Below are 25,214 nucleotides of genomic sequence, written 5' to 3' on the forward strand. Positions count from 1 at the left end.
TCCTTGAGCTCTACCCTTATTTTGGGGAAAAATATCTTGGGGGCCCCCTGTGAACTGTGTCCTTACCCCAAACTTTGAACTATGTCTTTATCCCAAGCCAATCCTAGGATTCTTGCCATCACTATGGACCCACACATATCAGCCCACTTCAACCCAGAGTACCCTGGATTGGGACACCAGACTTCTCCACAGATTTGAAATTTCAAGGGTTGTGGGTTGTCTTGGATCACTATTTGCCCAGGCATGATCTCAGGGTATGAATGTTGGTTTGGGCCTAGATTCAAAACCTATGGCAGCAGATGTGGGATGGATGTTTGTGGCTTGTTCTTGGTTGGCTCTTCCCTCCCTGTTACAGTCTCTTGCTGGCTTTGTTCTCCTCTCATACCAGTGCCCCAGATGTTCTCTGCCTACCTTCTGGGCTTTTCACTCTGCCTCCTTGGTGTTATTTTCACTCCTGTATTTATTTTGTGTTAAAATTTAATCTTCGTTGGAAAGGATACTTGTGGTGGCATAAAGGTGTTTTGGATTTTTCCACCATCTTGGATCTATCCCCATAAGTCTATTTCTTCATTTTCTCTACTAGTTTTTATCAAGACATAATTACCTTCCTTATATCTTTTAGTCAGATCTATTTTTGCTTTAGCTTCTCCTGAAATCATGATGCCTACTTTATCTTTTTTGTTTCAGTTGAAGCACAATAGATTCTGATACATCCACTTACCTTTATTCTATGTATGTCTACCTGCATCAAATGTGTTTCTTGTTAACAACATATGGTAGGATTCTGGTTTTTAATCCCCTCTGTCTTCTTCCATTTTATGGCAAATTTCATGCCACTGACATTCACAGTTATGATTACCATCTGTGTCTTCCCCTCTAGCATGTTTCCCCCTTTTAGTCATGTACTTTCACCTTTCACTCTGTCCCTCCACACAGTTGTTTAGCTTGTAATCATTGTTCCCCAATTCCCCCCCTCCCTCATATTATTCCCCTTTCCACCACCACTCTTATTATTCCCCTCCTATTTCTCTATAGGTTTGTTTAAGCAGCCCCCAATTTCCCCCTCTCTCATATTACTCACTTCCCTACCACCACCTTTCTTATTCATCTTCTGCTTGTCTGGAGGGTAATATAGAATTCTATTTTATAATGAAACTCATTGTCATTCCCTCTTTGAGCCAATTCCAATGGTAATAAATTTTAAGTTTTGCCTATCCCCAGCCTCATCTTCACCACCATTGTATATGGTATAATTTATCCATTTTTAACTCTCTCTTCCAATTTCTCTTAGTGCAAATCCTCATTTTATTCCTAATTTTTAGCATATGATCCTAAACTTATTTCTACTGCATTTCACTCTATATATACTTCTAACTGCTATGATAATGATAAGAATTTTAAGAATTACAAATATCATTGAGCCCTTTAAGTTATTTCTCTTTTTTATTTCCCTTTTTATGCTTCTCTTGAATTGTGTTTTTGGACCTCAAATTTTCCATTTAAGTCTGATTATTTTTTCAGGAATCCTGGAAAATCTTCAATTTTATTAAATGATCATACTTACATCTTAAATTAAACATCTTAAATATAATTAATTTTGATGGGTAGGTGATTCTTGGTTAAAAGGCAGTTCTCTTCCCTTTTGGAATATCACATTCCAAGACTTCGGTCCTTTAATGTCCCTTAATTTCCCTTAATGTCCTTTAATGTCAAAGCTCCTAGATCCCATGTAATCCTGACTGGGATCCATGATATTTGAATTATTTCATTCTGGCTTTTTGATGTATTATCTCCTTGTTTTGTGAGCTCTTGAACTTGACTGTAACAATACTAGGAGTTGTCAGTTGGGGATTTATTGCTGGAGGTGATCTGTGGACTCTTTGATTTCTAGTTTATCATCTTGTTCAAGAATATCAGTTCAGACATGTAGAAGAATATTCATAGTTGCGCTCTTTGTGGTAACAAAAAATTGGAAAATGAGGGATGCCCTTCAATTGGGGAATGGCTGAACAATTTCTAGTATATGTTGGTGATGGAATAGTATTGGGCTCAAAGGAATGATAAAGAAGATGGCAGCTTAGCAAGCAGCAAAAATTCAGACCTCCTGGAAGACTCTTCCTTACCGATACAGACTGAATGCTCCTAGGGTACCGAAATTCAATCTGAACAACAGGACAGAAGCGGGGAACCCTCCTTCTGGACTCAAATCAAAAGGTATGCCCCCCAAAAGCCGGAATCTGAGAATACTCAGGGCTAAGGGGAAGGCAGAGCAAAGGTCCCAGGACCCCTCCCCCACAACCCAGAGGGCTGAGCCCCCAGCAGCAGCGGGAACCTCTGAGCGGGCAAAGGTGCTGGTTTGCAGGGTCTACCTTGGGAGCAGCAGGGCGCCGGTCTCAGAGCATTCAACTTGGACAGAGAGGAGGAAGTCATGGAGAAACGGGTGGTGGCTGGGTTCCTCCATCAGGCTCCAGTCTCACCCTTGCCTCAGGCACATCCAGACCAATCTAGATGAACTAATCCCATCAGAACTCCTCAGAGCTTAGGGAGGCGGGCAAAGGAACTTGTGGATAGCAGAGAAGCAGCTGGAGAGAACTGGAGAGAGCCTGGGCAGCCCAGCCTTCCAGGAGTCTTCAGAGCTTCAGTTCTTCGTACCACATACAGCCCAACCCAATTGAACTCAATCTAATCAAAAGCTTCCAGAGGACAGGGAAGCTAACATCCCTCCCCTAGAGACTGTACCAAGAGATCTGACAAAGCTCCAAGAGGGGAGACTGACAGCCCCAAAACCAAAATAAAATGAGAGGAGCAAGAGCACAGCAAAATATGGGGAGCAAAGAAGGGATAAACTCGAGCAAACAACAGAAAAAGAAAAAAGAAATTACAATAGACAGCTTCTGCACAGGTAATGAGCAAAGAGCAAATGAAACAGAAGGAGAGGACCCAGCAAAGGAAAAATCAGAAATCCTAGCGAATTGGATAAAGGCTTTGGAAGAGCTCAAAATGCAATTCAAAACACAATTAAGAGAGGCTGAAGACAATTGGGAAAAGAACTTAAAAACTAAAATAAGTCATCTGGAAACAGAAAATAGTGTCTTGAAAGCCAACATCAACCAGCTGGAAAATGAGGCAAAGCAGATGAAAGATAAGGTGAAGAAGATGAAAGATCACCTCCAAAGAAAATCTGACCAAAAGGAAAAGGACGACCAAAAAACTAAGGATGAAATCCAGTCTTTAAGAACCAGAATACAACAACTTGAATCGAGTGACCTCACAAGGCAGCAAGACGCTATAAAACAAAACCAAAAGAATGAAAAAAATTGAGGAATATATGAAGTATCTCATTCACAAAACAGAGGACTTAGAAAATCGTTCAAGGAGAGACAATTTAAGAATTATTGGCCTACCAGAAGACCATGACAAAAGAAAAAGCCTGGACATTATATTACAGGAAATTATTAAAGAAAACTGCCCTGAAATCCTTGAACAAGAGGGAAAAGTGGAGATTGATAGAATCCACAGATCACCTCCTGTACTTAATCCCCAACTGACAACACCCAGGAATGTTATAGCCAAATTCAAGAACTATCAGACCAAAGAAAAGATATTACAAGCTGTCAAGAAGAAGTCATTCAGATACCAAGGAACCACAGTGAGGATAACTCAGGATCTGGCTGCATCCACACTGAAAAAAAAGAAAGGCATGCAATACGATATTCTGGAAAGCAAGGGAACTAGGTCCACAACCAAGAATCAACTACCCAGCAAAACTGACTATATTCTTACAGGGGAAAGTATGGTCATTCAACAAAATAGAAGAATTTCAAGAATTTGTGAAGAAAAGACCAGACCTGAACAGAAAATTCGATGCCCAAGCACAGAACTCAAGAGAATCATCAAAAGGTAATTAAAAGAGAGGGGAAAAAAGAAAAGAAAAAAGAAAAAAATTAAGATACTCAATAAGTTAAAATGATATGTATCCCTATAAGAAAAGAGGTCCTTGGTAACTCTTAACAACTGTTGTTATTACCTGGGCAGTAAAAAGAAGTATACTTAGAGGGAACAGCAACAGACTGTATAGGATGAAAGGACAAGACATAAATAGGTATATAGATATATGCATGCAAAAATACATACATATGAGTATGCATATATATATATATATATATATAACTAGACCTTAAAATAGGTTAAAATTAAAAGAAATGGGAAAAGAAACAAATGGGGGTAAATTTATACGTCATAAAGAAGCTCATGGTGGGATGGAGGAGAACATCAATACACTGGAAGGGTAAAGAGGTCAGGGACAGGAAATACTCAACTTTAACATGCTTGAAAGTGACTCAAAGTGGGGAAAAAGTCCAATCCATTGGGGGAAGAGAATAGATTTGTGCCCAATAGGGGAGTAGAAGAATAACAAATAGTCTCATGGGGAGGGAAGCAGTACAAGAGAGGGAGGTAGTGGGGGGTTAATTTTATAAAGACTACAGGGAAAATAAGGGGGGAAAGATAGGGAGGGGGGATAGAAAGGGAAGTAAAATAAGGGTGGGAACAAGAGGGACTGTTCAAAAGCAAACATTGTTGTAGAAAGAAATAATGAAAGAAGAAAAGGCAGGTAAAGGGGCAGAAATCAAAATGCTGGGAAATACACAGCTAGTAATCATAACTCTGAATGTGAATGGAATGAACTCACCCATAAAACGCAAGTAAATAGTGAGGTGGATTAGAGTCCAAAACCCTACCATATGCGGTCTACAAGAAATACATATGAGAAAGTTAGATACACATAGGGTGAAAGTAAGAGGGTGGAACCAAATCTATTGGGCATCAACTGACAAAAAGAAGGCAGGAGTCACAATCATGATATACGACAAAGCCAAAGTAAAAATAAATCTAGTTAAAAGAGATAGGGAAGGTAATTACATCCCGATAAAAGGCAGTATAGACAGTGAGGAAATATCTATACTCAACATGTATTCACCAAATGTCATAGCATCCAAATTTCTAAAGAGAAACTAGAGGAACTCAAGGACAAAATAGATAGAAAAACTATACTAGTGGGAGATCTGAACCTTCCTCTATCCAAACTAGAGAAATCAAACCAAAAAATAAATAAGAAAGAGGTAAGAGAAGTGAATGAAATCTTAGAAAAATTAGAGTTAGTAGACATGTGGAGAAAAATAAATAGAGACAAAAAGGAATATACCTCTTTTCAGCAGCATATTTACACATTTACAAAAATTGACCATGTATTAGGGCATAAATACATTGCAAACAAGTGCAAAAGAGCAGAAATAATAAATGCAACTTTCTCAGATCACAATGCAATGACAATAATAATTAGTAAGGGAACATGGAGACGTAAATCAAAAATTAATTGGAAATTAAACAATACGATTCTCCAAAACCAGTTAGTTAAAGAACAAATCATAGAAATAATTAATAACTTCATTGAAGAAAATGACAATGATGAGACATCCTTTCAAAACCTATGGGATGCAGCCAAAGCAGTACTCAGGGGGAAATTTATATCCTTGAGTTCATATATTAACAAATTAAGAAGGGCAGAGGTCAATGAATTGGGCATGCAAATTAAAAATTTAGAAAGTGAACAAATTAAAAATCATCAGATGAAGAATAAATTAGAGATGCTAAAACTCAAAAGAGAAATTAATAAAATTGAAAGTCAAAGAACAATTGATTTAATAAATAAGACTAGAAGCTGGTACTTTGAAAAAACAAATAAAATAGACAAAGTACTAGTCAGTCTAATTAAAAAAAGGAAAGAAATAAACCAAATTGATAGTATCCAAGATGAAAAAGGAGACCTCACCTCTAATTAAGAGGAAATTAAGGCAATCATTAAAAACTACTATGCCCAATTATATAGCAACAAATATGGCAATCTAAATGATATGGATGAATACTTACAAAAATATAAATTGCCTAGACTAAAAGAGGAAGAAATAAATTACCTTAAGAACCGCATTTCAGAAAAAGAAATTGAACAAGCCATCAAAGAACTCCCTAAGATAAAATCCCCAGGTCCAGATGGATTCACAAAAGAATTCTATCCAACATTCAAAGAAAAACTAATCCCAATATTATACAAACTGTTTGACAGAATAGGCCAAAAAGAAGTTCTACCAAATTCATTCTACAACACAAAAATGGTACTGAACCCAAAGCCAGGCAGGTCAAAAACAGAGAAAGAAAACTATAGACCAATCTCCCTAATGAATATAGATGCAAAAATTCTAAATAGGATACTAGCAAAAAGACTCCAACAAGTCATCACAAGGGTCATCCCCTAAGATCAGGCAGGATTCATACCAGGAATGCAAGGATGGTTCAATATTAGGAAAACCATCCACATAATTGACCATATTAAGAAGCTAACTGACAAAAATCACATGATTATTTCAATAGATGCAGAGAAAGCCTTTTATAAAATACAACACTCATTCCTATTGAAAACACTAGAAAGTATAGGAATAGAAAGGCCTTTACTAAAAATAATAAACAGTATATATCTAAAACCATAAGCAAACATCATCTGCAATGGGGATAAACTAGAAGCCTTTCCAATAAGATAAGGAGTAAAACAAGTATGTCCATTATCACCTCTATTATTTAACATTGTACTAGAAACATTAGCTGTAGCAATTAGAGAAGAAAAAGAAATTGAAGGTATTAAAATTGGCAATGAGGAGACCAAGCTATCACTTTTTGCAGATGATATGATGGTTTACTTAAGGAATCCTAGAGAATTAACCAAAAAGTTACTCAAAATAATCAACGACTTCATCAAAGTTGCAGGATACAAAATAAACCCGCATAAGTCATCAGCATTTTTATATATCTCTAACCCATTTCAGCAGCAAGAATTAGAGAGCAAAATACCATTCAAAATCACCCTAGACAATATAAAATACTTAGGAATTTATCTGCTGAGACAAGCAGAGGAACTATATGAACACAACTACAAAACACTTTTCACACAGCTAAAACTAGATCTAAACAATTGGAAAAACATTGGTTGCTCATGGGTGGGACGAGCTAACATAATAAAAATGACAATCCTACCTAAATTAATTTACTTATTTAGTGCCATACCCATTGAACTACCAAAAAACTTCTTTACTGAATTAGAAAAAAAAAAACATAACTAAGTTCATTTGGAAGAACAAAAGATCAAGGATATCCAGGGAAATCATGAAAAAAATGCAAAGGAAATAGGACTTGTAGTCTCAGATCTCAAACTATACTATAAAGCAGTGGTTATCAAAACAATTTGGTACTGGCTAAGAGACAGAAAGGAGAATCAGTGGAATAGACTTGGCGTAAATGATCTCAGCAAGACAGTTTATGACAAACCCAAAGACCCCAGCTTTTGGGACAAAAATCCATTATTTGATAAAAACTGCTGGGAAAATTGGAAGACAGTGTGGGAGAGATTAGGTTTGGATCGACACCTCACACCCTACACCAAGATAAATTCAGAATTGGTGAATGATTTGAACATAAAGAAGTAAACTATAAGTAAATTAGGTGAACACAGAATAGTATACCTGTCAGACCTTTGGGAAGGGAAAGGTTTTAAAACCAAGCAAGACTTAGAAAGAGTCACAAAATGTAAAATAAATAGTTTTGACTACATCAAATTAAAAGGTTTTTGTACCAACAAAACCAATGTAACAAAAATCAGAAGGGTAGCAATAAATTGGAAAACAATCTTCATAAAAACCTCTGACAAAGGTCTAATTACTCAAATGTACAAAGAAATAAATCAAATGTACAAAAAATTAACCCATTATCCAATTGATAAATGGGCAAGGGACATGACCGGGCAGTTCACAGCCAAAGAAATCAAAACTATTAATAAGCACATGAAAAAGTGTTCTAAATCTCGTATAATCAGATCGATGCAAATCAAAACAACTCTGAGGTATCACCTCACAACTAGCAGATTGGCTAACATAACAGCTATGGAAAGTAGTGAATGCTGGAGGGGATGTAGAAAAGTAGGGACTCTAATTCTTTGCTGGTGGAGTTGTGAATTAATCCAACCATTCTGGAGGGCAATGTGGAACTATGCCCAAAGGGCGATAAAAGACTGTCTGCCCTTTGATCCAGCAATAGCACTACTGGGGTTGTACCCCAAAGAGATAATAAGGAAAAAGACTTGTACAAGAATATTCATAGCTGCACTCTTTGTGGTGGCCAAAAATTGGAAAATGAGGGGATGCCCTTCAATTGGGGAATGGCTGAACAAATTGTGGTATATGTTGGTAATGGAATACTATAGTGCTAAAAGGAATAATAAAATGGAGAAATTCCATTGAGACTGGAAAAACCTCCAGAAAGTGATGCAGAGTGAAAGGAGCAGAACCAGGAAAACATTGTACACAGAGACTGATACATTGTTGTACAATCGAAGGTAATGGATTTCTCCATTAGTGTCAATGCAATGTCCCTGAACAATCTGCAGGGATCTAAAAAACACTATCCATAAGCAGAATATAAACTGTGGGAGTAAAAATACTGATGAAAAGCAACTGCTTGACTACAGGGTTGGAGGGGATATGATTGAGGAGAAACTCTAAATGAACACTCTAATGCAAATACCAACAACATGTAAATGGGTTTGAATCAAGAACACATGTGATACCCAGTGGAATTGCACATCGGCTGTGGGAGAGGTGGTGGGAATGTGGGGGAGGGAAGAAAAGAAAATGATCTTTGTTTCCAATGAATAATGTTTGTAAATTGCCAAATAAAAATTAAAAAAAAGAAGGAATAATAAAGTCGAGGAATTCCATTGAGACTGGAACAACCTCTAGGAAGTGATGCAGAGTGAAAGGAGGATAGCCAGGAGAACATTGTACACAGAGACTGATACACTGTGGTAAAATCAAATGTAATGGACTTCTCCATTAGTGGCAATGCAATGTCCCTGAACAATTTGCAGGGATCAAGGAAAAAAAAAACACTACCCACAAGCAGAGAACACACAGTGGGAGTTAAATCACTGAGGAAAGGCAACAGCTTGACTACAGGGGTGGAGGATATATGATTGAGGAGAGACTCTAAATGAACATCTTAAAGAAAATACCAACAACATGGAAAAGAGTTCAGACAGAGGACATATGTGATACCCAGAGGAATCACACATCACCATTGGGAGGGGTGGTGGTGGTGCGGAGAGAAAGAAAATTATCTTTGTTTCTAATGAATAATGTTTGAAATTGACCAATTAAATATAATGTTTAAAAGAAAAAAATAATATCAATTCAATTTTCTTAGATAATTTCTGATAATAATATCTAAGATTTTTTAAAATCATGACTTTCTGTTAGTCAAGTAAGTTTTAGATTGTCCCTCCTGGGTCTATTTTCTAGATCTGTTGTCTTTTTTGGTGAGATATTTCATATTTTCTTCTATTTTTTCATTCTTCTGATTTTGTTTTATTGTTTCTTTATATTTTGTGAAATCATTAGCTTTTATTTGCCCAATTTCAATTATTTTTTTAAAATATATTTTATTTGAACATTTCCAAGCATTATTCGTTAAAGACATAGATCATTTTCTTTTCCTCCCCCCCCCCACCCCACATGGCCGACGCGTAAATCCACTGGGCATTAGATGTTTTCTTGATTTAAACCCATTTCTTTGTTGTTAGTATTTGCATTAGAGTGTTCATTTAGAGTCTATCCTCTGTCATGTCCCCTCAACCTCTGTATTCAGGCAGTTGCTTTTTCTTGGTGTTTCCACTCCCATAGTTTATTCTTTGCTTATGAATGGTGTTTTTTTCTCCTGGATCCCTGCAAGTTGTTCAGGGACATTACACCACCACTAATGGAGAAGTCCATTACGTTCGATTATACCACAGTGTATTAGTCTCTGTGTACAATGTTCTCCTAGTTCTGCTCCTCTCGCTCTGCATCACTTCCTGGAGGTTTTTCCAGTCTCCATGGAACTTCTCCACTTTATTATTCCTTTTAGCACAATAGTATTCCATCACCAACATATACCACAGTTTGTTCAGCCATTCCCCAATTGATGGGCATCCCCTCGTTTTCCAGTTTTGGGCCACCACAAAGAGCACAGCTATGAATATTTTTGTACAAGTCTTTGTGTCCATTATCTCTTTGGGGTACAGACCCAGCAGTGCTATGGCTGGGTCAATGGGTAGATATTCTTTTGTTGCCCTTTGGGCATAGTTCCAAATTGCCCTCCAGAATGGTTGGATCAGTTCACAGCTCCACCAGCAATGAATTAATGTCCCTACTTTGCCACATCCCCTCCAGCATTCATTACTTTCCTTTGCTGTTATGTTAGCCAATCTGCTAGGTGTGAGGTGATACCTCAGAGTTGTTTTGATTTGCATCGATCTGATTATACGAGATTTAGAACACTTCTTCATGTGCTTGTTAATAGTTTTGATTTCTTTATCTGAGAACTGCCTATCCATTTCCCTTGCCCATTTATCAATTGGAGAATGGCTTGATTTTTTGTACAATTGATTTTGCTCTTTATAAATTTGAGTAATTATACCTTTGTCAGAGGTTTCTATGAAGATTTTTTCCCAATTTGTTGTTTCCCTTCTGATTTTAGTTACATTGGTTTTGTTTGTACAAAAGCTTTTTAGTTTGATGTAGTCAAAATTATTTATTTTACATTTTGTGATTCTTTCTATATCTTGCTTGGTTTTAAAACCTTTCCCCTCCCAAAGGTCTGACATGTATACTATTCTGTGTTTACCCAATTTACTTATGGTTTCCTTCTTTATGTTTAAGTCACTCACCCATTTTGAATTTATCTTGGTGTAGAGTGTGAGGTGTTGATCTATTCCTAGTCTCTCCCACACTGTCTTCCAATTTTCCCAGCAGTTTTTATCGAATAGTGGATTTTTGTCCCAAAAGCTGGGATCTTTGGGTTTATCGTATACTGTCTTGCTGAGGTCGCTTTCCCCCAGTCTATTCCACTGATCTTCCTTTCTGTTTCTTAGCCAGTACCAAATTGTTTTCATGACTGCTGCTTTGTAATATAGTTTTAGGTCAGGGACTGCAAGGTCCCCATCATATGTGTTTTTTTTTTCATTATTTCCCTGGATATCCTTGATCTTTTGTTCTTCCAAATGAACTTTTTTATGGTTTTTTCTAAATCAGTGAGGAAGTATTTTGGTAGTTCAATGGGTATGGCACTAAATAGATAAATAAGTTTGGGTAGGATGGTCATTTTTATTATATTGGCTCGTCCTATCCATGAGCAGTTAATGTTTTTCCATTTGTTCAAGTCTAGTTTTAGTTGTGTGGCGAGTGTTTTGTAGTTGTGTTCATATAGTTCCTGTGTTTGTCTTGGGAGGTAGATTCCTAGGTATTTTATTTTGTCTAAGGTGATTTTGAATGGGATTTCTCTTTCTAGTTCTTGCTGCTGAGCTGTGTTGGAGATATATAGAAAAGTTGATGATTTGTGTGGGTTTATTTTGTATCCTGCAACTTTGCTAAAGTTGTTGATTATTTAAATTAGCTTTTTGGTTGAATCTCTAGGATTCATTAAGCAGACCATCATGTCATCCGCAAAGAGTGATAACTTGGTCTCCTCCTTGCCTATTTTGATGCCTTCAATTCCTTTATCTTCTCATTGCTACTGCTAGTGTTTCTAGTACAATGTCAAATAGTAGAGGTGATAATGGGCATCCTTGTTTCACTCCTGATCTTATTGGGAATGCATCTAGTTTATCCCCATTGCAGATGATATTAGCTGTTGGTTTTAGATATATACTGTTTATTATTTTTAGGAATGACCCTTCTATTCCTATGCTTTCTAGTGTTTTTAATAGGAATGGGTGTTTTATTTTATCAAAGGCTTTTTCTGCATCTATTGAGATAACCATGTGGTTCTTGCTAATTTGCTTATTGATGGGGTCAATTATGTGGATGGTTTTCGTAATGTTGAAACATCCCTGCATCCGTGGTATGAATCCTACTTGATCATGATGAATGATCCTTCTGATCACTTGCTGGAGTCTTTTTGCTAGTATCCTATTTAAGATTTTTGCATCTATATTCATTAGGGAGATTGGCCTATAGTTTTCTTTCTCTGTTTTTGACCTGCCTGGTTTTGGAATCAGTACCATATTTGTGTCGTAAAAGGAGTTTGGTAGAACTCCCTCTTTGCTTATTATGTCAAATAGTTTGTATAGTATTGGGATTAACTGTTCTCTGAATGTTTGATAGAATTCATAGGTGAATCCATCAGGCCCTGGGGATTTTTTTCTTAGGAAGTTCTTTGATAGCTTGTTGGATTTCAATTTCTGATATGGGATTATTTAAGAATTCTATTTCCTCTTCTGTTAGTCTAGGCAGTTTGTATTTTTGTATATATTCATCCATTTCTCCTAAATTGGTGTATTTATTGCCATATAATTGGGCAAAGTAATTTCTAATGATTGCCTTAATTTCATCTTCATCGGAGGTGCTGTCCCCCTTTTCATCTTTAATGCTGTGAATTTGCTTTTCTTCCTTCCTTTTTTTAATTAGATTGACCAGTACTTTGTCTATTTTGTTTGTTTTTTCAAAGTACCAGCTTCTTGTCTTATTTATTAAATCAATAGTTCTATCACTCTCGATTTTATTAATTTCTCCCTTAATTTTTAGGATTTCTAGTTTGGTTTTCTGCTGGGGGGTTTTAATTTGATCGCTTTCGAGTTTTTTCTTTTGCATTTCCAATTGATTGATCTCTGCTCTCCCTTGTTTGTTAATATAAGCATTCAGGGATATGAATTTACCTCTGATTACCGCTTTGGCTGCATCCCAAAAGGTTTGAAAGGATGTTTCGCCATTGTCATTTTCCTTGATGAATTATTAATTGTTTCTATGATTTCTTCTTTAACTAAATGGTTTTGGAGTATCATATTGTTTAATATCCAATTGGTTTTACATTTGGTTTTCCATGTACCATTACTAATCATTATTTTTATTGCCTTGTGATCTGAGAAGGCTGCATTCATTATTTCTGCTTTTTTGCATTTGTGTGCTATGTTTCTGTGACCTAATGTATGGTCAATTTTTGTGAATGTTCCATGTGGTGCTGAGAAGAAGGTGTATTCCTTTTTATCCCTATTTATTTTTCTCCATATGTCTATTAATTCTAATTTTTCTAAGATTTCATTCACTTTTTTACCTCTTTCTTATTTATTTTTTGATTTGATTTATCTAAATTTGATAATGGTTGGTTTCAGTCCCCCTCTAGTATGGTTTTATTGTCTATTTCTTCCTTCAATTCTCCTAGATTCTCCATTAGAAATTTGGGTGCTATATTATTTGGTGCATACATGTTGATTAATGATATTTCCTCATTGTCTAGAGTCCCTTTTAACAAAATATAATTACCTTCCCTATCCCTTTTGATCAGGTCTATTTTTGCATTGGCTTTATCAGATATCATGATTACCACTCCTGCCTTCTTTCTATCAGTTGAGGCCCAGAAGGTCTTACTCCATCCTTTAATTCTGACCTTGTGGGTGTCAACCCACCTCATGTGTGTTTCTTGAAGACAACATATGGTAGGGTTTTGGATTCTAATCCATTCTGCTATTCGTCTACGTTTTATGGGTGAGTTCATCCCATTCACGTTCAAAGTTATGATTGTCATTTGTGGAATCCCTGGCATTTTGATTGCCTTCCCTAATTCTAACCTTTTCTTCTTCGGCTCTACCTTTTAGTCCAGTGATTTACTTTGAATCAGTCCCCCTTGTCCCCTCCCTTGATGTTTCCCTTTTTAGTCCCTCCCTTTTTGTTCCCTCCCCCTCACCCCTCTCTTTCCCTCCCTTTTTGTTCTCCCTCTCCCCCTCCCCCCCTTGGTTTTCCCTTCTCCTTACCCTTGTTAAGTAAGATAGAACTCAAGATCCCAATGGATCTGGATGTTTTTCCCCCTCAGAGTTGATTTCCCTGAGATTGAGGTTTAAGTAAACCCCCCCCTCTTCCTCCCCTTCTTATAGGAGTTTTCTTCCCCTCCCCTTCCCATGTGAATCTTTGTGTGAGAATGATTATTCTATTTGGTCTTTCGTTACCCCCTATTTATACATTATATTTTCCCCACATATTAGTATACATAGATTGATATACATGTAGTCCTTATAGAACAGAGTTTGAGTAAAAGAAGAAGATAACATTTTTCCCCTTTCCTTAATATTTAGCTTTTCAGGTATTCCTTGCTCTTTGTTTTTCAGTATCAAACTTTCCACAGAGCTCTGGTCTTTTCTTTGCAAAAAGTTGGAAGTCTTCTATTTTGTTGAATGCCCATACTTTCCCTTGGAAGTATATAGTCAGTTTTGCTGGGTAGCTGATTCTTGGTTGGAGACCCAGCTCTCTTGCCTTTCTGAAGATCATGTTCCATGCCTTACGATCATTCAGAGTAGAACTTGCAAGGTCCTGTGTGACCCTGATTGGCATTCCTTTATATCTAAATTGTCTTTTTCTGGCTTCCTGTAGGATTTTTTCTTTTGTTTGATAGCTTTGTAATTTGGCAATTACATTCCTGGGAGTTGTCTTTTGGGGGTTTAGTGAAGAAAGTGTTCTATGAGCTCTGTCAGTGGCTGTATTGCCCCCTTGTTCTAGAATCTCTGGGCAATTTTCTTTGATTATATCTTGTATCACAATGTCCAGTTTGGTGTTTATTTCTGGCTTTTCTGGGAGTCCAATTATTCTTAAATTCTCCCTTCTCCCTCTGTTTTCCAGATCTATCACCTTGTCGGTGAGATATTTTATGTTCTCTTCTAATTTCTTAGTATTTTGGCTTTGCTTTATTAATTCTTGCTCTTTTACACGATCGTTGTCTTCCAGCTGCCTGATTCTGGCCTTTAAAACCTGGTTTTCCTTTTCAGTTTCATCATACCGGTTTTGTAGATGCGTGAATTTCTTTTACATTATTTCCAACTTTTCCTCCCAGAAGGCTTCCATCTTTTTGGTCATTTCTGATTCAAAATCGTCATAGGTTTGTGGAGAGTTTCCATTTCCTTTGGAAGGTTTTGGGGCATTTTCTTGTATATTATCTTCTATCTGCTCTGTATTTTGTATTTTGGCTCCATAGAATGTGTCCAAAGTCGCCCCTTTCTTCTTATTTTTCTTGTTATTTTGGGGCTTCTGTGCTTCTGTGGAGTTTGCCATCTCTGAATGTGGAGGATCAGCTTTTCTTATCTCTGTCTGGTGTTCAGAGGCTTTAGTCCTGAGCAGATTGTCAGTTCTATGAGCTTTCCCTGGGTTAAACTGAATATGCCTCACTGGAATTAGAATGGAAGGGTCGGACCACGTTGCTTTCCGGAAGTTGCCTTCAGAATCGCTGGCCGTGAGACTGTTTCGTTGGCCTGAGGGGGGATGGCCTGCAGCTTCCCCAAGCTCCGAGGGCAGGGACTTTCACTGAGACTTGGATAGCAGGATCCAGCCTGTGAGGCTGTCTTGCTCCAGGCAGTGACTTTCACTGGGACTCGGATAGAAGGCCCTGAGGGTTGTTGTTTCGAGGACCCTGCTCTCTGAGCCAGGCCGGGCTGCGGCTTCCCGGAGCCTTGGACTCTGCGCTCCTACCCCTGAGGTCCGAGTGATCTCGGGTTCTGTTTTTTTGAGGGGAGCCATACCTTTTGAACCGGGTCCAGGTCCAGGAGGAGTGTTCCCAGGGTCTGTGCTGTTGATTGTTTTGAATTTCGGCGCCTTAGGAGCTTATAGTTTGAGATTGGTTGGGAAGGGTTTTCTGGAGATCTGAACTTTAGCTTTCTGTAAGCCACCATCTTAACCGGAAGTCCCAATTTCAATTCTTCAAGAATGAATTTTTTTCAGGACCTTTTGATCCTTCTTTGCCATGTGGTTCATTCAAATTTGAATCAAACTCTTCTTCCCTGAATTTTTTATCTCTTTTTTCCATTAGGTCAATTCTCTTTTTAAAAAAGGCTTTTCATTAGATTTGTATGCCTCTTTTCCCACTTGGTCAATTTTGCATTTTAAGCTCTTATTTTCTTTTTTCATTACTTTCAGTTCTTTTTATCCATTTTTGTTATACCTACTTTTTGAGTTCTTTCATGACTGATACCAATTCCCATTTTTCCTTGAAATGTTACATGTGATTGCTTTGTTCTTACTATCTCCTACTGAATCTGAGTCTTTCTCTTTTATTACATAAACAATTTTTATGATTACATGTTTTTTTCTGCTGTTTGCTAGTTTTCCTAGCCTTTATTGCTCATGGACTGAGAGTTCTATAAAGAACTGATTGTTTCTCTTCTGCTAATGGCATTCAGGATTCAGCATTATGAGCTATTTTTCCCTCTGGCCAGGGGCTTCACAGGGCTGTCTTGAAAGGACCATGGGCTGGAGACATCAAGGTATCACTTTGTGGTGGTGTCTGGCCTTGTAACTTCAAGGGTATAGTGTGGGATGCTCTGTTGTTGGTTTATGCAGGGTCCGATAATCCTGATATTGACCTAAGCCCAAACTCAGAATCTGGCTCAGTAGGTTGGGGATTGTTCTTTAGCACTCCTCTGTGTGTATTTTTATTTCTGGTTCCCACTTGTCCTGTGAAAATCAACTCTCTGACTTTCAAGTTTGCATTATTGCCTCCTCACTGTTTTGTTGTTTTTGTGGCCCCATAGTTTTGAGGCTTTATTTATTTTTAAACCCTTACCTTCTGTCTTGGAGTCAATACTGTGTATTGGCTCCAAGGCAGAAGAGTGGTAAGGGCTAGGCAATGGGGGTCAAGTGACCAGCCCAAGGTCACATAGCTAGGAAGTGGCTGAGGCCAGATTTGTTGAGGCTTTATTTTAAGGGTGGTTTGAGAGAATTCTCTCTACTAAGCCTCCATCTTGGCTCTTCTCCTTCTTTTTCTCTCTCTTATCACACATACATATATAAAATTCACATAAGAAAGCATATATTATAAAATAATCTCATCCATAACCAGAAAATAGAGTTCATACCAAGCATAAAATGAATCCTATCTGAAAGCATGTAAAACATTCTATTTCTGCTGTCATCCCTCTTCTCCCATGAGAAACTATTTTCCCATCTTTCTGAAATGAACAAGATTTATGATTATAATTATGTCATTCATTTTGTGTCATTTTTAAATGTTTATATTTGAAATTGTTGTTTGTATTGGTTTCCTGACTGTTTACATCACTCTGCATTGTTTTATAAAGCTTCCCTCTATTCCTGTGAAGTATTCATACTCATTGTTCATTAGAGCACAATAATATGCTCATAAATTTATAAACAATGATTTAGTTAACTAGTTCACAATCTTTGAGAACACATTTCTATTCATTTGAAAACACAAAAACATAAATTTGTGAAAATATTGTTATATATGAAACTTTTTTCTGACCTTAAACACCTTGGGATATATATTTAATAGCACAATCTCTACAAAAATTATGTGAAAAATTTATTTAGATTTCTTCACCATTTTAAATGGTTTTCCATAAAGTTGGTCCAATTCAAAGCTTTACCCCAAATGCATTTATACATATTTTTTTCTGTAACATCCAACATTGATAATTTCTATATTGTATCATCTTGGTCAAATAGTAGCATTGCATATGAAGATATACTTTATTATATAAGGAAATCCAGAGTGATGAAGTGGAAGATTGATGAGAAAAGTACAGTGTAAAGCATTTTGTTAGATTAATGGAGACAAAAGCAAAAACTTATAGAAGTAACAAAATATTCTAGAGACCACTTATCCAAAAGGAGAAAGTATATATTTTGAAACAAACCTGCTGTAGCTTCTCTCTCTCTCTCTCTCTCTTCTCTCTCTCTCTCTCTCTCTCTCTCTCTCTCTCTCTCTCTCTCTCTCTCTCTCTCTCTCTCTCTCTGTCTCTCTCTCTCTCTCTCTCTCTCTCTCTCTCTCTCTCTCTCTCTCTCTCTCTCTCTCTCTCTCTTTCTCTCTCGCAAAGTCCACACACATATAGAATTTGTTGCCTTGCCTTAATGTCTTTACTTTTTACCATGAAGAAAAATCAATTACTTTAATATATATTCTGGAGCTTCTTTTCACTGCCAAGAAGGAATTTGGGACTAAGATAGAAATAATGGAAACTTTAGGAGGATGTGTCCAATGAAACTCAGAACTCAGAGAAGGGAGATAAAGATAGAAATTCTCCAGATTTGGGACTGGCTGGTTTTTGAGATTCAGAAAAGAATTGAGAAAATCCCATGGGCTAATATTTTACTGGGAAAAACAGTCTGAGAAACATGAGTAGTTCACCAAAAAGAAATTCTGAATTTTTTTTCAGAAGGGGGGTGTTGTAGCAAGGAGGCTGAAGTGATGCATAAGGAAATCATCAATCAACTAAATAATTTTATTTTATATTGGAGAATATGCAAACAAGTAAAAGAAGGAAAATATAAACAGAAGAGGCAGAGTCTTATATGTATGCTACCAGTATAGTGAAGCTAAAAATGAGCAGAATCCAGAAAACAAAGTTATAGTTAACCAGGAAGGGCTTGGTTTGTATCATAGACTTAGGGAACAAGCAAAAGAAAGAAGCTTCTATTACGTGCCTACTAAGTCTTGGGCAATGACAAGTCAATCCCTAGAGTCAGAAGGCACTTCAGAGGTCAACTACTACCTAATCTCATTTGTCAAATGAGAAAACTGAGACTCAATGGGCATAAGTGATTTTTCTAATAGTCTTTGTATTAACAAGTGGCAGCAGAATTTGAAACCAGATACTTAAGACAAAACCAGTATTCGTTCCCAGTCCAGCACAATTTTATGTTGGGAATGTTGGGAATGTTGGGAAATATTGGGAAATGAGTTGTTGGGAAATGTTGGGGAAGAGAATTATAAATCAAAGTAAAACTAATACTCAGGTAGGTAGAATGGAGATGACAATTTATGAATATTAATTTTTTAAAAAAGATAACTTCTTTAACTTTTGTTTTAGTGTTTTGGCTGATGGAGAATGAGATTTAGTTTGGAGAAATAGAATAAATAAAATAGCAATATATATATAATATATTAATAAGGAGATAATAAAAGAACTATTTTTAAAATAATATTTTGTTTTATAATTTCCAAGCATTATTCATTAAAGACAAAGATCATTTTCTTTTCCTCTCCCCCACCCCCTATAGCCGATGCGTGATTCCACTGGGTGTCACATGTGTTCTTGATTCGAACCCATTTCCATGTTGTCAATATTTTCATTAGAGTTTCGTTTAGAGTCTCTCCTCTGTCATGTCCCCTCAACCACTGTAGTCAGGCAGTTGCTTTTCCTCAGTGTTTCCACTCCCATAGATTATCCTTTGCTTATGAATAGTGTTTTTTTCTCCTAGATCCCTGCATATTGTTCAGGGACATTACACCACCACTAATGGAGAAGTCCATTACGTTCGATTATACCACAGTGTATTAGTCTCTGTGTACAATGTTCTCCTGGTTCTGCTCCTCTTGCTCTGCATCACTTCCTGGAGGTCATTCCAGTCTCCATGGAATTTGTCCACTTTATTATTCCTTTTAGCACAATAGTATTCCATCACCAACATATACCACAATTTGTTCAGCCATTCCCCAATTGATGGGCATCTCCTTGTTTTCCAATTTTTGGCCACCACAAAGAGTGCAGCTATGAATATTTTTATACAAGTCTTTTTGTCCATTATCTCTTTGGGGTACAGACCCAGCAGTGCTATGGCTGGATCAAAGGGTAGATATTCTTTTGTCGCCCTTTGGGCATAGTTCCAAATAGCCCTCCAGAAGGGTTGGATCAGCTCACAACTCCACCAGCAATGAATTAATGTCCCTACTTTGCCACATCCCCTCCAGCATTCATTACTTTCCTTTGCTATCATTGTAGCCAGTCTGCTTGGTGTGAGGTGATACCTCAGAGTTGTTTTGATTTGCATCTCTCTGATTATAAGAGATTTAGAACACTTCTTCATGTGCTTATTAATAGTTTTGATTTCTTTATCTGAGAACTGCCTATCCATGCCCCTTGCCCATTTATCAATTGGAGAATGGCTTGATTTTTTGTACAATTGATTTTGCTCTTTATAAATTTGAGTAATTATACCTTTGTCAGAGGTTTCTATGAAGATTTTTTCCCAATTTGTTGTTTCCCTTCTGATTTTAGTTACATTGGTTTTGTTTGTACAAAAGCTTTTTAGTTTGATGTAGTCAAAATTATTTACTTTACATTTTGTGATTCTTTCTATGTCTTGCTTGGTTTTAAAGTCTTTGCCCTCCCAAAGTTCTGACATGTATACTATTCTGTGTTTACCCAATTTACTTATGGTTTCCTTCTTTATGTTTAAGTCATTCACGCATTTTGAATTTATCTTGGTGAAGGGTGGAACACTATTTAAATAGATGAAAGTCATCAATCACTAATGAAATAAATGTTGTAGGAGGAAGTAATTAGAACATGTGTTTGCTAAGCTGCTTGGAAAAATCATGTATTTGTAGGTGTATTATTAAAAGGATAGTTAATAAGAATCTAGAAAGACCAAAGTGCTAGGTTGTTTATATTAAAAATAGGTAATTCCAGGGAAACTTAATGTTCTTTTGTAACCGGATAATTGAACTGGCATATCAGGAGATTGTTGTCATATAATCTATTGAGGTTTTCACAAAATGTTGGGAAAATTTTCTAAAAAATATTCTAGTGTATAAAATGAATATGGTTTTGTTTCAACAAAATATAGTCAGGTAGATTGAAACCAATTAAATCATGCTCTTTAGACTCATGCTTTTACTTTGTTAATTTTGTGATAATATTTTTGTTTGGTTTATGGTTATTCTTTCCATTTATATTATTCTAGTTATTGCATATAATGATGTCTTTGCTCTTATTACTATGTTGTATGAAATCATGTATATATTTTTGTCATTCTCTATACTCATTTTTTTTACATTCAGATATAATGTTTGTTTAGCCATTCCATAATCAATAGCTGTCTAATTTGATAACAATTCTTGGCTATAAAAATAATACTTCTATAAGTATTTTAGTATATGTAATAACTTTCTTCTTTATCAATTACCTCCTTTGGAAATAATTCTAATAGTGTAATATCTGCATCAAGAAATAAAAATGATTAGTGTTTGCAAAATTCTAAATTGTTTTCCAGAATTGTTGTGCTGATTCATAGTTCCATTAAAAATACCTATGCTTATATTTTCATAACCTTATCCATCCTCTACCCTAATAATCCTGCCTCAATTCATCTTTTGTTATCTTTTTCAATTTTCGGAACATGAGGTAAACCATAGGGTTGTTTGAATGCATATTAATCTTCTTATAAGAAATTTGGAACATTCTTTCCTATGATTCTTAGTAATTTCTATTACTTTTGAGTTCTGCTTATTCATACCCTTTGACCCCATAACTATTGGGGAACATTTTGGGTTGTTTGTGTATACATATGTGTGTAAATATATACATGTATATTTGTGAATATAAACTTTATTTATATATCTTAGATGTGTGAAGATGGGATTGACTCTTCCCTTACCAATTTTTATATTAAGCAACAAAAACTGAAAACAAATCCACTTAACACTAAGTTGTGGAGGTCCACAAGTCACTTGCTAAAGTGGTTGACAACTCAAAAATGACTGACCACCCCCTGGGCAGTGCTAAGCAAAATTTAAAGACTGAAATTGTTCCCCATAAAATGGAGGAAGTTCAGGAAGTGACATAAAAATGACTATAAAAGATGATGAACTTCCTGTCGAAGAGGTCTTCCTTCTGAATTTTCAGGTTGAAGTAGCTGGAATTGGGACTATGGCTTGGAAGTACAACTTGGACATAGGACTCTGGAAATTGAACTGCTTCTGGTAAGACTGCTCTTGGATTTTCTCTTTTTGGACCTTCTCTTGGGGAGTGAAAACTGACCTTCCTTTCTTGGCTTCTGGAGAGATTAGTTTCAGAGAGGCCTCCCCTTCTTGGAAAAAGCTGTATGGGTTAAATCCTTGCTTAATTCACCACCAAGCCCTCTGGCTGAGGGGTTAATGAGCCCTGAATGGGTTGAGCTGGGGACCTGAGCAACTTTTGGGGTGATAATCTAGACGTCTTGCTCTACCCTCTTTTGCATTTCTCTACTTTCACTCTCTCCACCTCTTTGTATATAAAGCTACTGAAAGTCATTTTGACTTGGGCTGTATTAATTTTACTACTGGTGACCACAGTATTATTTTAAAATTCTCATATATTTAGTACAACCATAAAATTTAATTCCTTACATATATAAAAATTATTCCTAGAAATTTATTACAAAAATTCCAATATTTATTTTCATATCCAAGGTGATAATTTTGTTCATGCAGAAATTTTTAAAGTTTTCTGTAATTGGAGCTAACAATTTTTTTTGTTATTTTTTATCTCTTCTTTAGTTAAGACTATATGACAAATTCATAGCTGTCAGAAGTATACAATCTATTTTCTTCTCATTTTTATAGTTCATTATTTAATGTTCAAGTTTTGTTTCTATTTTGAATTTATTATGGAAAATGGCAAAAGGTTTTGGTCTAAGCTATTAAACTGCTTCTCAGTTTTCCCATCATTTTTGTCAAATAGGGAGTTCTTTAAAAAGTAATATATCTTTTACAGGATATAAAATGTTGTGCAATTGCATTCTATTTTTTCTGACTCTTGGTTTTTTGGTCTGTTTCCTTGATGTGCCTTTCTATATTTTTAAAACTATTTTCAAGTGTTTTTTTTTAACTTCTGTGTTATAATATAGTTTGAATTCTGGAAGGGAGATTCCACCTTACTGCATTTATATTTTACTTGATACTCTAGTTATTTTATAAGTTCAAATGAATTTTGTTATCATCTTACAGAGTTTTATTAATTATATCTTGCATGGTTTGATTGGTTAATATCTGGAGTGTTATATTACATTGTGGTTTTGCATAACTTACTAAGGACGTGGAAAAAAAAATCTTCAGGGTTTATATGGAAACAGTCAAGATATTGAATTGTCCTGATGTACTTAAGATGAATGAGGAACCATTAGAGAAAAAAGGTATATGTTTATTGATACATACATAAAAATGCACACACATGTTTAACTTGAAGAACAGAAGTTCTTATGTTTTTTAATTTTTAAAATTAAGTTGCTGAATATATTATTTTTAATTATTATTTTTATTTTTAACTTAACATTTTTGGGAACAAAGAAATAGATGACTTTTGTATATGTGTGTTTGTACATTCAATGAATCTGTTGGGAATCTGAGAGATCCTATGGATCCTAATCCCAGAACAAAATTTTAAATGAGTGAGACATATATATGAAATCAGATATGTAAAATCAAAGTGGAAATATATTATGGAACCCAAATTAATAATCTCTGTTTAGGGAAAACCACAAAAAGCTAACTCCAAACCTAAGAAGTATTCTCACATGAAAGAAAAATTTGATTTGGCTTTTTTCCAGAAGACAGATAGACAATTGATGGAATGTATAATAAGACAAAAATCATTTTTGCAGAAAGGAAAACTTTTAAAAGAATTAGAATTACCAAAAGTGAAACAGCCTTTCACAAAAGGTAGTGGGTTATCTCTTAAGATTTTCAAAGGTCTTTTGTAGACCATGCTTTAGATGAAATTCCCATTCAGGGCCAGTTTGGACTAGATTATACAATCAAAGACTTAAATGTGCCTTTAGAAGTTTCATCATTTAACAGTTATAGGAATGAAAGCACAGGAGGTGAAATGACTTTTCCAGAGTCACAGTAATAAGTGGCAGAGATAAAATAGGAATGCAGGATATCTGACTACAAATAAAGAATTCTTTCTATTAGACTATGCTACCTCCCTAATAATACACAAAGTTTGAAGTATCTTCCAACTCTGAGATTCTGTGATTCAAAGACTTAATGAAATAGTGCAGTGTAGGGAAAAACCATATATGACCAAGCATAATGCATACTTTGCCACCAAAGTTTGTAGGAGAAATATGCAAATATATTTTATTCAGCTATACCACTGCACACATAATTTAAATTTCCTGAATTTTAAATTATTTAACATACCGAATGATCCATTATTTTCCATATGTCTAAATTAGCTTAGATTTTCAAGTGGGACTTCTATTGGATTATTTTAGTTTTAGGGTTATAAAATAGGTAACTCTATTAAACTATTTCCTATTTCTGTTGTTCAATAAATTACTACCCCCCTAAGTTCTCTGACCTTGACACACAAATACTGGCAAACTTGCACATTTTCCAACATTTCATTTTATTATAGTTCTTTTTCACCCTACTCTATTGATCACTTAGAATCCTTATGGAGTAAATATATATTTTACCATATTTCTTTTTATATTAAAAAATTACCCTCAGTACATGGGAATGAAATTTAATAGTTATAATTGATAATATTTGCATTTGGTATCCAAGTTTGGTATCCAAGATACACTAAAACTTGATAGATACAAATAAATAGATTGATATAAAACCAAAGTTACAATTTTGAATAGTTCTCAAAAGGAATATAAGTAATCAAAAACTTTATGATATAGGTTGCAAAATAATTAATAGTATGAAAAATCATTTTTTAAATGAAGAGAAGCATAGGGGATTTTCTTATGCAAATATCATCTCTCAGACTAAGAGACTAGTGACAACGCCTCTCTTAGACACAGAAAATTTTTAGAACCTCAGAAGTAGCTCAGAACACAGAAACACAAAAATGTTTAAACCTTGGATTTATGCCTTCCCACTGCCAAGTAAACAAAAACTAAGGTTAAAATAAACTTCAAAAAATAAGAAGTAGGGTAGAAAAATGAGGAAACTCCAACAAAAAATGATGAGCTTAAGAATTTGCTTTGATAAACTAAGAAGACAGTGTGAAAAGACTTTCAATGAAACCCTTTGATAATGCTCATTGAACCCAAGAAAAAGAGGGAAAAAATCTTAATTGGAATAAAACCCAAAAGAAATCCTGTAAGGCTTAAGGAAAGAGATGAGTGTTTGAAGAAAATTGGGGAAAAGAAGTGAGAGAGGGCTGAAAATTATGTAGAGAATTAATCATTTGGTAAAAAAAATACTGAAGAAAATAGCACCTAAAATTGGTCTAATAGTAAAAGACGCAATCATTCACTGAATAAAATAACTTTTTAAAAAGTATAATTGAGCAAGTCTGGTCCATGAGACTTGAGGAAGAAATAGAACAAAATCCAAAGAAATTTTTAAAAAGACAAAAACTT

The sequence above is a fragment of the Monodelphis domestica genome, chromosome 1 (assembly GCF_027887165.1).
Source record: "Monodelphis domestica isolate mMonDom1 chromosome 1, mMonDom1.pri, whole genome shotgun sequence".
Classification (NCBI taxonomy): domain Eukaryota; kingdom Metazoa; phylum Chordata; class Mammalia; order Didelphimorphia; family Didelphidae; genus Monodelphis; species Monodelphis domestica.